General features: G+C 38.3%; 1 long non-coding RNA gene across 1 annotated transcript; it reads right to left on the bottom strand.

Moving 5' to 3' along the window:
* Positions 1-6,580: 6,580 nt before the first annotated feature.
* On the bottom strand, positions 6,581-8,021 carry LOC126875379 (uncharacterized). Its single transcript, XR_007693392.1, has 3 exons — positions 7,857-8,021; positions 7,236-7,752; positions 6,581-6,710 (listed from the first exon to the last, which is right to left on the bottom strand). It is a non-coding gene; the product is annotated as an uncharacterized LOC126875379 (long non-coding RNA).
* Positions 8,022-15,396: the final 7,375 nt, after the last annotated feature.

Genomic DNA, 15,396 nt, shown 5'->3' on the forward strand with positions numbered 1-15,396 from the left:
ATTGATCACGGAACATCAAGTGCCCCGCGGACTAGTATCCTGCGATATCTAAAGAGAGTCTATTCATCGAAAGAGAAGACAGTCGCACTGGAAAAAGCACGTCCCGAACGACGAACAGAGAGAGGGAGCGGGACGGGAGGAAAGATGAAGAAAGAGGAGACGAGTACGTCTTCACGGGATTCCGAGCAACGCTATCGATCCCGCATTCGTTTGTATAACGTGTTTACTTCTCACCGCGGATATCTTCTCTCATAGTCTCTCTCTCGGCGCTGTCTATTGAGACTGCGAGCGGTCCGAGGCACCCTCTTCCCGATCCAGCTCTCTCCCAGCAGGGGTGGATCGACGGCGAACGCGGAACTACCACGGGGAAGAGGGACCGCTGGAAATATCATTTATCACCGGCGGCACTGTCAATCCAAGGCGCATTGATACGATGATGGTCCAGCAACGCCACCACGGTGCCGCTGATCTTTCCCACTCTGAAAGATCCAACTGTTCGATATTGGAAATTAAAGCCGAGAGAAGAAACTTGGCGAAGATGGTTTTCGAGGGGATCGCGGATTTTAGTGGTAAGGGTGAAGGAAGTGGCGAGGGGTGGCTCGTATTATTCAGGTCCTTGAGGACTGTGGATTTGCTGGGTTAATGTAGAGATTGATACTGGGTTACTCGTGTACTTTGGTCTGAAGGGTTCCGGGGGCTGGAGGAATGAGAGTTTGAGGCAAAATTCGTGATTCCTCGTTAAGTATAAGTCGAATGGTTAAGCCAGCTTAGGAAAGATTTTGAGTATTACAATTTAAATATTCTGTAATTAGAGGTCTTAGCCCTTTGAGCGCTGCGTTGTCCGACGTTAAGCGTGCGCCATGGATGGCCCACTCTTTACGAACAAGCACACCGTGGGCTGCGTATTTTTTACAAAAGAGCGTGAGTTGGGCGGATTGAATTTTCATTGCAAAATATATCGATTGTGGCTAAAATAAATTACGTAGTGACCTGAAAAGCCTTGATAACAATTTATTTCATTAAGCAATAATAACATGAACAACATCAAAGTTTGAAATTATATCTTTAAAATTTTTTTTTTTTTATATTTATTAAAATTACAATCAATTCTCGCGTTGAGAATTTTCAGTAATTTTTTTGGCGTGGCGCAGTAACATGGCTAATTATTTATAATAAGTTAATACAATCTTTTAAATTGAAAATTTAATAATTTCGTATTGTATGGTAAGTCTGAAAGCAGAGTTCGATACATAAGCCAATGTTACATTTTTTGCATTGGTAACGCGAGTCAGTTTATAATAAGTTAATACAATCTTTTAAATTGAAAATTTAATAATTTCGTATTGTATGGTAAATCTGAAAGCAGAGTTCGATACATAAGCCAATGTTACATTTTTTGCATTGGTAACGCGAGTCAGTCCTGCCATTATGTTTAGTGCAAACAGCGCATCTTCGTCGCGAAGAATGTCTATTATTTTCTTTAGTTACGCAGGATGCAGGGAAATGCCCCTCCGTTAATCGAAATGGAAGGTCGTCCGGCCGAACTCTTCCTCCTTTAGCCCCCACTCTGCGTGGTGGGTATTTTTGCAAAATATCTTTGACGAGAAGCAGATGAAAATTTTCAAATGTTCCAGTTTTATTATTAGCACTTTTGTAAAGAATATATGCGATATATATAGCGAGGTGTTAGAGGTGGAAAAAATATTTTTTATACCATTTTGTGCTTTTTCGAACGCAGCGAAGTGAACTCAAGATCATATCGATTTTATCGACTGCGCCCATCAAGGCATTGTAGTCCGCTACACGCTTTGCTTTTCGCTTTGCTTCGCCAGTTTGATAATTAATTTTCTTTGTTTCAACGAAATCATCAGAATGTCAGGTGGATAACATCCATACGTCTTCTTTATCACGCCACTTTTTAGCCTAAAAATGTTATGGTAAAAATGTTAGGTTATGTAAGAACGCACGATGATATAACACCCACATGTTATATTAGTATACCGCTATAATATTTTACCAAATGTCCTACTGGACAAATTGTAAAATTTAAATAAATAAAAAAAAACTTTTAGCCTAAATTGAATGGTCATAGCGCTCAAAGGGCTAATATTTTAATTTCTACAATATGCATTCTCAAATTAGCTTCAAATTTATCAATATAATCACGAAAATCGAAGCTTGAAAAAGATTCCTATAACGAATGCAATATATTCATAAAAATTGTCTCGTGAATTACTATGTGTCAGATTGTATATATCAAATTTTGCGATCCAAATTTTAAATTTTTCTTTGGTGAAAGAATATTTCACGTATAAACCGAAAGAATGAAGAATGAAATTAATATGAATACAATAGCGGGATTAATTTTATTCTTTTAATGCTACAATTTCAGAACCATTACGCAAACAAGGCGTAAATCAAACCGCGTGTTATCGTGCATTTATCAGCGCAACTACGTTAACAAGATACTCGCAGGTCTGCTTTATTAGAATAATGTGTTCACTTTTAACGTAAAATCGTTTACTAAGCGTAATGTGTGTGCAACTATTTAGATAGGATCCCTATCGAGGTTTCCGGACATCATCAAACTGGCACGCCAGGCTCAATATCACAAAGGCTTGCTTTTTAGTTCGGTTCTTGTACGGTACGTCCTTTTATCGCGCTATTCCCCTCCTCTCACCCATCTTTAATTAATGTACATTAATCTCGTTTGCGCAGAATTACCAGTAGCGGAATCGGCTGGGCGCAAATAAAATTAATGCGCATAATATGTATGAACGTAATTGATGTCGGCAAAGGTGTTACTCGTAATAAAGAAGACCGTGTAATAATTTCAATATTTTATATTGATCCGCCTGCACGCCATACCAAAGTGTGCACGCAAAAGTAGTAGTTGATTGCGAAATTCTTGCAAATTATTCGGTTGTAAGGTGAACACTTATAATCGGTGTATAAGAAAGGCCTATAAGAAACCTTGTAAATAATCGTACGTGTTATGATTATTCATGTTCAGAAGTAACTACATGTGTAGAATGTCACTTTATAATGGATACAATTAGATATTGAAAAATTCCAGCGAATATTTCTGCAATTTAAAAACAAAATTCCACTCACAATCCTCGTTACAGCTTGAAATTTATTCGTCATTTTCCAATGCCAAATAATAAATAAAATACCAAACGACGATTATTCGTGTGAACGATATATTAGGTTGGCAACTAAGTGATTGCGGATTTGTCAATACCACCTAAAGACGAAATCCGCAATCACTTAGTTGCCAACCTAATAGATTGAGTGTAATACGTAGAAACGGACATAATACCACTAAATATTACATGAAATTTCAGGGAATATTTCTGCAATTTAAAAACAAAATTCCACTCACCATCCTCGTTACAGCTTGAAATTTATTCGTCATTTTCCAATGCTAAATAATAAATAAAATACCAAACGACGATTATTCGTGTGAACGATATGTTAGGTTGGCAACTAAGTGATTGCGGATTTCGTCTTTAGGTGGTATTGACAAATCCGCAATCACTTAGTTGCCAACCTAATAGATTGAATGTAATACGTAGAAACGGACATAAAACACGATACCACTAAATATTACATGAAATATCGTATGCTTTCAGTGCATGCTGTTGCCAGCATAGAAGCGTTTGAAAATTTCCCATTGTCGCTTAGTGTACAGAAGAAAAAAAAGTACAAAATGTAAGAAATAAGAATATTTAGCAATCAAATATTCGTCGTGCGATCTTGGCGAATCGTATTTGATGCATAGGGACAATCGTACGCATAGCAGGAAATTTTATCAGTTAACAACGAATCCTATGAAATATCGTACGACTGCAATGGATAGTTCTGCGATGCAGAAGCGTTTGAAATTCGCTCATCGTCCTCCCTTGAAGAGTATCGACGTTGTCGTTTGTGGTGGCACCCATTAAACTCCGGTCTCCGTGGTTGGAACTTTTTTTAAGTCGTTGCCGCCGCCGCTCGCAGCCGGCGTCTCCGCTCCAAGGAGCGTGGAACGACTTTAAAGCGCAATACAATATCGCGCCCGGTCGAAGTTAATGAGAGTTTCGCGTGTTGCGGAAGCGACCGGGCTCCTCTGTCGCCGGCAGAGACGACCGCGCTTCCACCCTCTCGCACGGTCGCGCGCGCCACCACGTGCCACTCCCAAATTTTACACGCACCTTAAATATCCTCTAGCGCAATTAGCGAACTGTGCCATGGGTCTCAACAAAAACTATTTCACCGTTTTTCATTCAACACGTACGACAGAGATAAGACGCTAAGAGTCTCCTCTTCGTATCTTTCTGAAAGATACTGAAAGGCAACGTGGACGCTGCGCATTGGTGTGAACGAGCAGTAAAATTTGTCTGCAACTATGAAATAAGCGTTTGTTGTTTTTGATTTGTATACTTGCATCTAATTTGTTATCGAAAATGTTACATGCAGATGAATTGGCATGGTAGGATATTATATGGAAATAAATTCGGGTGGTAAAGTACAAAACCTCAAGGTTTTTTAACAGAGAGAACATGACAATATGTTAAAAGTCAGGGCCGACGCAAGGCAGTTTTTAAAATTACCCAATTAAAAGATACCGATTTTGATTAACTTTTTACAGAATGACGATACCATTAACAGATGCAAAACATTATTTTAGTAGCGATGATTCGGTATAAAGGAGTGAGAAAAATCATGAAAGTGTAACTCTATAAAGTCCTCATATCCTGGAAACTGCTTTAGATAAAAATATCCAGGCGTTTTCAGAGAAATGTACTTTTTAGAGAAATTAAACTACATCAATAGCTTTTTGCAAAAGTCACACATGATTACAGATTTTCTACTTTCATTGAATTTTTTGCCCCTTGAAAGTGAATTATGCATGCGAAAAAATATTACTTGGATTTGTTTAGAAAGCTGCCTACAAAAATATACAATATGTAACAGCATTTGTAAATAAATAATTCCTCGTTGTAAAAGTCTACTTCTAATATCGCAAGATCTAATGTTAATATACATGTGTCCTAACAGAAAATGTATATGTACTCAAAGATCCAACAAATTTGGTTTGGTCCGTGTTAATTAACATAAATACAAGGAATCCTGGTGTTCATAGAAATTGCTCATAATTAACCTCCATGTACTTTCCTATAGGGAAACATAATAATTGTATGAACAGTGGTATAAAATTGCGCAAATGCAAATTAAATTGATATTACCTTAAGCGCAAAAGAATTGTTTGAGAGGCATCATAAAAAAAGATGGAAATTCCAGACGAAGCTCGTGCAGGGAACACGAGGATACCAGGACGCTCGACCAACAAACCGGCAATGCATCGTTAGCCGGAATGGTTGGCAGATAAATGACGTGGTCGCCTCGCATCTGACGTGAATGAAGCCAGGATGGCTTACCTACGTGTCCGTCGGATCGTGCGTGTACCAACGGGACCCACGGTGATCGCAATGACTACCTAATGATACATTGAACCGCGTGTTGCCTGGTGCATGCCGGCAACTTTCCGCGGTTTTCGCTTCAAACGAGCTTTCCTACTTGGCGAAAGGACACGAATATACTAGGAAATTACAATTGTTTCAGAAGCAAAAGAAAAGAGTATTATACTATTCGATTGAAGAACTTTAGGGGGTACATAAATCAAAGTAATTTCTTATTTCAGATCAGTAGGAGATCATGAGAATATAATTTTTGAAAATTTTGTTTGCCCTCTCTGGCGTTTATGTCGACGTCATGCTCGCGTTGCGCGCTTATGTTCCTTTGCTCCTCCATGTTCACGCTGTACCGTGGTCATTTGAAAGACATCAGTGTAATGAAGTTTATTATGGTAGCATGTGTTACATTAGAGCATAACGTTATGGCGGCGTCGTATTTACGTTATTTCATAGACACAGCAAAAAATAGTACGGGACTTTATACTAAATTTTGATTATTCGTTCCTATTAAGTTTCTGCCATGTTTTTACTTCAAACTCATTCCCATTTCAGTATTAATCCCTGGAAATTTATTTAATATTAGTTAGTAACTATTTAATGTTATATTAACGTAATTCAATATATTCATTTCATTACGAGCTATGTGTTCACTGTATGCAGTGAGAGCTGTTTAAATTATCACCGCTTTCGCGTAATATCGTGCAAACTATTTTGTACTTCGTTTCCAACCACTCTCGCTACTTATCGCAACAACTTTCACAATCGTCGTTTCAAGGAATAAACCAAGTCTGGCGAACGCGTATCGCAGTTCAAACGATACCACAATCGGTTGTTGACCGCGAAAATCCGCTCGCGGCGAGTGATACCAGACTGTGGAAAGAAACGAAGTACCGCGAAAAATCGCCGAATGACGTAAAACTGGGTGACCATGCTACCAGTTATCAAGGCCGGTATTTTAATGGTCAGTCACGGTTGATGTACTCGAAGAAGCTATTCTAGATGATTCTCTGACAGTATCGCTAACTCTTGTTTACTTGAATGAAACTTACCAACGTTGAATTTCATTTAATGCAATTGTTACGTGGTTTAACTTAATTCCTTCTAACTCCGTACTTGTACAGGATGTGGAAAAATATTTGATGGATATTTATGTACAGGGTGAATTGCAGACATCAAAACGATGACAACGTTCATGTGCAAACACGTCCCTTGGAGGCTTATTTCTCAGCTTGTAAACAATTTTATTTCACTCTGAAAATATACACTGGTATCAATGAATCAGCAGGCAAACCTGTCCCTTTATCTCACTTACACTTCATATACTTTTACAATATGAAAAATTTCTCCACGTACTTGGAAGAATATACGTGGGTGGGCGGAAAAGTGGTAGAACAAAGATATCAGGAGGGAGAGGAAAAGAAGAAAAGGAAGAGGAGAAACGAAAGAAATAGAAAGAAATGGGAAATAGAAAAAAAGAGAAGGAAGAAAATGATGTAAGCAGGGGAAGAAAGAAAAAAGAGAAGCGAGAGACAGAGGAGAAATAAAAGAGGAAAAAGAAGGGGAAAGAGCATTCAGAAGAAAAGGAACAAGAGTAGGAGAAAGAGAAGAAAGACAAAGATAAGAAAAAAAGGAGGAGAGGGAAGAAATACAAGCAAACGAAAAGAAGAAAGGGAAGAAAGAGAAGCAAAGAAAGGACAGAAGAAAAAGAAAGCGGTGAAGGAAGAAAAGAAAAGGAAAGATAGAAAGAGGACTGTACAGTATGCAAATGCAACTAACCTCATTTTCTAGTTTCCCCAAACGAGATACCCGCAACATGTCGGTATTTTTCACATGGATCTGTAGAACGATGGTTCGATGACATACGAATCGTAGGGAAATGGCGCGGAGGCGAGACCTTGCACCATCATAATTTTCCATGGAACTGCGTTTTTACGCCGTGACGGAAATTAATCGGCCCGCATTAATTAATAGACAGTTAAATTCAACGGTCGCTGTAAAACCGGTAGCCGGCGCGGGGCTCAGGAAAAAGGAAAAAGTACGTAGCGATATCAACGGTTGCATCGCGAGTTCGTGCGGTGTCCGAGGAAGTAATTAGGCAGCTACTTTTAAACCCATTTATTATCACTCGGCTATCTCACCATAGTCGAGGAATATAATACTCGTACCTTTTTATTTATGTCTTGCAGAAACTGTTTATTCGAACGAAATTGTCGAACGAGTTATTAGCACAATCACCTACGTTCTTCGGGTTCTTAGAGATTGAAACGAATCGCAGGTCTGGTTACTTTGATATCTGCAAATAATGTTCCGTAAAGATTGATTTCTTGTCGTGTCATGATTTTTTACTGGTAATATAACGCGTTATAACAAGTTTTATCAAGATTCTACGCTGCTTACTTATATTTATTATACTTGCTGCCCCTTCTTAACCCTGTTGCAATTTTCAAATCTTCATGCTCCAGTTATTAAAAAACCAAGAAATCACGGTTACTCACTGATCTGCCATATTTTTCTCAGTAATTGTGTATCAATGGAAAAACGCAGTTGGATAGAAAATATAATTCCACCTGCAAACACATCATTGGTAAAAATGCTTAAGATGATTATATTAGCTTGAAAACTAAAAAGAATTGAGTAATAATAAACGTAATAATCTGTTCTTAGCCCTGTTGCAATTTTCAAACCTTCGTGCTGCAGTTATTAAAAAAACTATAAATCACAGTTACTCACCATCTGCCATATTTTTCTCAGAAATTGTGTATCAATGGAAAAACGCAGTTGGATAAAAAATACAATTCCACCTGCAAACCATAGGTAAAAATGCTTGAGATGATTATATTAGCTTCAAAACTAATAAACGTAATTACCTGTTCTTAACCCTATTGCAATTTTCAAACCTTCATGCTGCAGTTATTAAAAAAACTATAAATCACAGTTACTCACCATCTGCTATATTTTTCTCAGAAATTGTGTGATAGAAAAACGCAGTTGGGTAGAAAATACAATTCCACCTGCAAACACACCATTGGTAAAAATGCTTAAGATGATTATATTAGCTTGAAAACTAAAAAGAATTGAGTAATGATAAACATAATAACCTGTTCTTAACCCTGTTGCAATTTTCAAACCTTCATGCTGCAGTTATTAAAAAAACTATAAATCACAGTTACTCACCATCTGCTATATTTTTCTCAGAAATTGTGTGATAGAAAAACGCAGTTGGATAAAAAATACAATTCCATCTGCAAACCATAGGTAAAAATGCTTGAGATGATTATATTAGCTTCAAAACTAATAAACGTAATTACCTGTTCTTAACCCTATTGCAATTTTCAAACCTTCATGCTGCAGTTATTAAAAAAACTATAAATCACAGTTACTCACCATCTGCCATATTTTTCTCAAAAATTGTGTGATAGAAAAACGCAGTTGGATAGAAAATACAATTCCACCTGCAAACACACCATATGTAAAAATGCTTAAGATGATTATATGAAAACTAAAAAGAATTGAGTAATAATAAACGTGATAAAACATGAAGAAATTAATCTAATATGTAATATAGAAGACCTAATATAGAATTTATCTAATAAATAAAGTACATGCTTGCAATATAAAATTTATAATCCAGACCAAATACCAAAGTTTTCCAAATACCAAACTTCAATGAAACAATTCCAACAGCATTCGTAAATTAACAAAATGGCGATCTAAACGACCGCGACTATTATTGAATAACCGACGAATCATTTAGGGGAAGAAGGGATCAAGCTGCAGTAGATCACTTTCTACAATTATCGTGACGTGGACAACCGGTAGAAGAAGAATTAGAGTTTGGCTGTCGCGGTAAGGGGGACTTGGTGGTGGATAAAGAAGGTGGGGTTAGAGGCAAACGGGTCTCGGTTACGTCCAAATAGAAATTCAATTGATCTTGTCCGGTAGTGTCAGGCAATCCATCTTGTTCCTTCCGCCGCGTCCGAAGACGCGTCTTCTAGACCGCTTCCACGCAAGGTTTTCACGTTTCTCGTTCTGCCGTTCTCGGTACCGCGACTCCGTCCATCGCCGGGTTAGAAAAAAAAAACGGGACAGCTGTCCGGCCAACCGCCAAACTGCTCATTAATTACATTCCCGTGGCTCACTCACACGCGACCGCTGCTGTTTGTCTTTCCGTTCCATTTTATTCCTATGCTGGCTGAATAAAAATGTCTGAATAAAAATCATCCTCACAGAGAATACGCACAGATTGTTTGTACTCACTTTAGCAGACTTCCGATCGACTTCTTTCAAATCGAACACCAACGCCAACTGCAACAGAAACTCGGTTTGATATTCGTTCTGCGTTTTGACGAACATCCGATAATTATCTATCAATGAATAAAATGAAGAAAGAAATTCTTATTTGGTTAGAAAGAAACGTATTGATTTACTCTAAAATACTCTAAGTGTGGAAGGAATACTTTGATTTTGCAATATGTTATTTATAACTATATTAATAAATTAATTGTTTTGTGTTAAAGTAACGCCGAAAGAGTTTCCTTGTTTATTTTTATCGACGCTTATTTTTTTTCTATCGGCAATTTTTCTTTCCTAATCCTATCAACTGTTCTTCCAATATTCCACACAAATGTTTCTTTACTGCATTTTATTCTCTATTATTTTTAATAACATTAGGTTAGGTTAGGTTAGGAAAGTTTCTTTCGTTTCATAAGATGATAATAGATGAACAACAATGTCTCTTTTATATTATTTTATTGAATTACGTATGATCTATTTCGCTATATTTCTATTATTACGTTCGTACATAATTCAATAAACCAATATAAAACAAAAAACATGGTGCGTCTATTATCTCCTTATAAAACGAAAGAAACTCCTAATAGAAACGTGTGACAAAATTCACATGTCAACTCTGACCATGCTATCTTGCAATCGACTCAATCTCAACATCCAACTGTACCAACATCAATCACGATTATATATACTTTTCCTTCGTAGAAGGAAAGAAGTCTTCTGCACACAATTCCTATCATCTATAAGATACCCGATCTGCGTTTTAGCAAACATACAATGATCCCATGTAACCACCTAGCACCTCCGCAGACATCTTTCTCGAAGCAATGCCCGATGGCTGTGTCGATCGATGGAAAACAGTTGTTTCCGGCATAGCAATCGAACGTCAAGTAAATTGGCAAGCAGCGATCAACCATTTTCTCGAAGCATGATCGATTATGCCATGCATCGGCATAATAACGATTATTCTCGGATTACCGATTTTACGCCGGACGATCGAAACGAGATATCGCAGCGATAGGTCGGCCACGATATGCAAGTACAGCTACCGGCTCCGCGTCGTTGATGCGCGTGCTTCCACGCTGTCGACTAATTGGTGGTACAACTTTATTACTCACCGTTAAATAATGACGGGCCATGCTAAGTGCGCCGGTTTAAAGACCATGAAAGGGAGCGTGAGTACGCTGATACAGGCGGCCGATAAACCTGCCGCAGCGCCACGCCGCGTCCGGCTTAGGACGCCATGCAAGTTGCCCCTCTCTAATAAGGCGATAAGGGTCGCGATTCCAGCGATTTCCGATGGCCCGCAGCCACCTCTTCCCGCCTCCAGTCATACGCCTATCGAGGACGACCATATCCGGCTCCGCCACCACATGCGAATTTTCTTTCTTTCTTCGCGGTGAGATTAAAAGGTAACGCTCCAAGTGTGCCTCTCAAGCATCGCAAATATACGGCGCTCTATTGCAAATGTATTTTTCGCTCGTTATCGGTAATTGTCTACGAATAAAAAATAATACTTGTCAGTGAGTACTGTGACACCTGTGGACGCAAACCCGGCTTGCATCCGAATGAATTTTTTAAAAAATTCCACGATTATAATTAATATAAATATTATATTACTTCTCAGATGAATATTGTTTTGAATGACTTTAATGTTATTACTTCACGTCACTGTAGCGTTTCAAGTAGCAAGTCGAAGTACGATGAGAATAAATTGAAGTTGCCGTTCGATATTCACAATTAAAAGTTGAGGTGTTAAGGGTTAAGTTTCAGGTGAATATTAAACGCATTGGTTTGTTTGATAAAGAGACGAGAGATCAAACTGTTAATATTCAAGTGATTAATAGTTGTTAGATTATTAATAGTTAATTATCTTAAAATCACTTTAAGCACAAATATAAAGATCGTAATCGTTACTCGCTCGATACTACCGTTTAACTCTACGTCCGCTATTCGACTGTGTGACTTGTTACAATGATCGTACTAGAGTGCACGTTCGTCTATTTGTATCGATCGATGGTATTACAAAAAGTTGAAACGTAATTCCAGTCGACGGTTTCAAGTAACAGCGATAACGTTTAGCCAGGAGTTTGTTTACCTTTGAAACTACCAAACCAAAACAGTGTCGACACTGCAAGGCGTAGTAATATGAACCACTACAAATATTCCGTCGACTCGTGTGCTGCTACCAGTTCCGTTTAGCTGTCGATGGAGGCGATACATACAAAGGTATGTCTTGAAATTTTATTTTCTATCATTAGCGGGAAATGGAATTAGGGGATTTTGACGTTGAATATACACCGTGGCATTAGATTCACAGTTCCAGTGAAATGAGGAACGTTCTGTAGCTTAATAAAATAGGAAAATAAAGTCAAGAATGACGTAATTGTCTTGAACACCTCACTTTCGAGAAATTCGAGTTTGGAAACTTGTCAAGTATGCGTAAATTTACACAGCTCGCAGTTTGATAAAAATAGACAATCGATAGTTTCTCAATAAATTTAACTACTCGATTTTGCGTATTGCATTTCTGATTACACTCTGTTGTATTGTATCTGTTCTGTATCTATACAAAAATTGACAATTTTTAAGTGGTCTCAATGCAGTCTGCTTTCGACTGGTTCTACAATTTTATAAACGTGTCGACCCTCGTTTAGGGACGATGATCCCAGATGGATTAATAATACCAAAAATGTACTACATAACATGGAATTGCTTCTGTAAGAAAGTAATAAATCAATAAATATAAAAATATTATATTATTAGGTATTTTTTGAAGACCAATCATTTTCACTGGTTTTGGTAGAAATAGCTTCGTGTCAACTATCGGTAGTGTTAACAATAAGCTTTATACCTATGAAATTCGGGATGTTCCGAAGAAAATGATCCGATATCCAACCGATTTCGAAACCATTGCAATGTTGAGTCACGGGTCAAAGACACGAGGGTTCTCCGCACTGGAAAGTCCGTGCACGGCTAGAAAAAAGAGAGCAAAGCGTCTAGCAGCTACTTGCGGATAATTAATAATGTCGGGATCAAAAGTGTGCCCATTGAATGTTCGCTCATTCACAAATGATCTCTCTCCGCCCAGATGAATGCCGGACCAGATCGTTACAAGGGTATTCTACGGGCGTGCCTCGCACGGGTGTCTTCAGGTCAATACCGGCGGTTCGTTGAATACAATTATTAATGCCGTCATTAAGAGCATTTACCATTTTTAATGTGAACGATCGGAAAGAAATATAAATCATATCTGTCCGGCCGGCCAACGTGCCTGTACGAGCAGCCTCTCTTCTCCGATCTTTGGCTTCGCGCGATCCTGTTCCCAGCTTGCGTGCGCTCTTTGCCCCGTCCCTCCCTTTCTTTTCTCTTTTACCGTCTCCTTCCGTCGATGATTTGGTAAAGGGGAAAAATTGGTCCAGGATACGTGCAGCGGATTAAAAGGGCGTGATTTCTGATGAAATGGTGCATTTTATTTTTAGCGTAGTGGGTGTATAAGAATATCGCAATCGCGTGATATTTCAAAGCAGAAGCTAAGCTTAGAAAATGTCTAAACATATAGAAACGCCATCTGTAATATCTTAACACTAGAAATACCACACCAGTCAAATTCACTGATTTTACGATTTTATATTTTACAGTTACTGATGTTATATTTTTTCCCGCAGTGATGTAATGACTTTCGCAAACGATAACTAAAGGAATAATATAATGAATTTTATCTCGTTTTTTATGTATTCAAACTGGAAATAATTTTGTATCAAGGCTACTCATAGCAGTCAAAATGGCCGGTACTTGTCAAAGTGTGAAAGTGTCCCGCAATCCGTTTATCGAACCCCAATTAACCAGTTTCCTCGTTTCGTACAACTTGCCACTCGTTTTTGTCCGCATTTTGTCTGACTGAAATTTTCCAAACTTCAATGAACGTGTGATATTTTTGGAAAAAGATGAATTTACTTCTAATTGATTAAAATAGGAGGGACTTTCACGTAAAAAATTATCCCGTTTTCACCTCCCCCCTCCCCTCCCCTAGAAGCTAACGTTCCATTCTACCGAAATATTCGTATATTTTTCTAAATTTAGTTTTCCAAATACAAGAAATAGTTTAATGTTTCTTGCAACATGGCTTCCATTTCATGTTTAATAAAGCTCTCGGTGAGACCGGATCACAGGCGGTTATAAATTACGACGAAAGAGTTAACCATTTCACGGTAAGAGAACGGGGTCCACGGAAATTCGGTCGTTCTATCCTCGAAAATGTATTTTAATCGCGGTTAAAAGAGAGGCCGTGCACAGGGGCGAAACGCGTCTCGGTAAGAGACACGTGTCAACGCGATAAATCGTGCCGATGTCCGACATACGGTTTGCTTTGCACTGCAAATTCGGTACTACGTATATATAACGTGTACGCGTGTATAGTGTAAACTACCCATAGGCGCCGTTATTAAGTTGTACAATAATTCGTTCTAGTTCATTCGCAGTTGTATCTTCAATCCCTGCGAATCTTTCTGTACTCGATACTAACCTTTTGCACTGCTACGTCGATTGTGACTCGACATTAGTTTTTATCTCACGAGCTTCCACTCTTTCTTTGCGAAACGTGCGAAATAAAAGAGCAGAATTGCATCCTGGAAATTGTTTCAAGATATATCATAGGCTTAACAATTAGAAAATACAAGGATAGTGTGAATGGAACTGGTGTTTGAGGTTAGGTTTCTTCCTTTATTTATTTAAAGTGTCTTATCTTTTGGTTAAAGTAAATTTCAAATAAAACACTTGAAAGCGTTGGGAACTGCTGCTAAATAGAAATAGAAATAAAATTCCCAGTGCAAATCGAATCTCATCGAAAATTGTTAATCAATTAATTTTGAAAATCGTTAACATACCAACATCGATGGTATTATCACAAGATAATATAATATTAAAACAAGATTTGCATGAGGTTAGGTTTTACATATCATGACAATTTAAAGGTTAGCAGCAGTTTCAGGGTTTCTAACGACTGATTATCTTCTGCTCGATACAGTCATTGATCAATTTAATTGATCCTATAGTTTCTGGAAGCTGACAGGACACATGTTCCGCGACAATGGATCAACACACGAAATCGTAAGCCTGACACAATGACACGAGCTCGCCGCTCATAGACGATGACTCTTCGACACAGTTCAGGGATGATCTCCGAGGCGAAGAGAAGAAAACTCGAGAAGCATCGCAGAAATTATATGGGCCGCATCCATTCTAACGTGTTTCTCTATTTTTCGACCACGCGTTTCTCTCTCTCTCTCTCTCTCTCTCTCTCTCTCTCCTTCTATCTTTGTCTCTCTCGTTCTTTGTGCCTCACGATCGTTCTTTCCTCGTTTTCGGTATGTCACCCTCCTTTCGATTCACTTTCGTCGTCCTTCTCTTTCTTTCCTCGCTTTCGCGCGACCGGGAACCACGTTACGCGCGGTTTGCATCCGCACCTTGGACGATTATTTGTTGCTTCCGTTCCCGAGGAACTATTTTCAACCGGTCGCCTCTGTACGACCGCTTTATGTGCAGAATTGAGCAATTAACCGAGATTAAAACAGGTACAAGCTAGGGATTTGCCAAGAGATAAATATGAAATAATAGATTTTTAGTAAAGTAACTAGAAAATAAGAAC

Source organism: Bombus huntii, chromosome 18 (genome assembly GCF_024542735.1).
Source record: "Bombus huntii isolate Logan2020A chromosome 18, iyBomHunt1.1, whole genome shotgun sequence".
NCBI lineage: Eukaryota > Metazoa > Arthropoda > Insecta > Hymenoptera > Apidae > Bombus > Bombus huntii.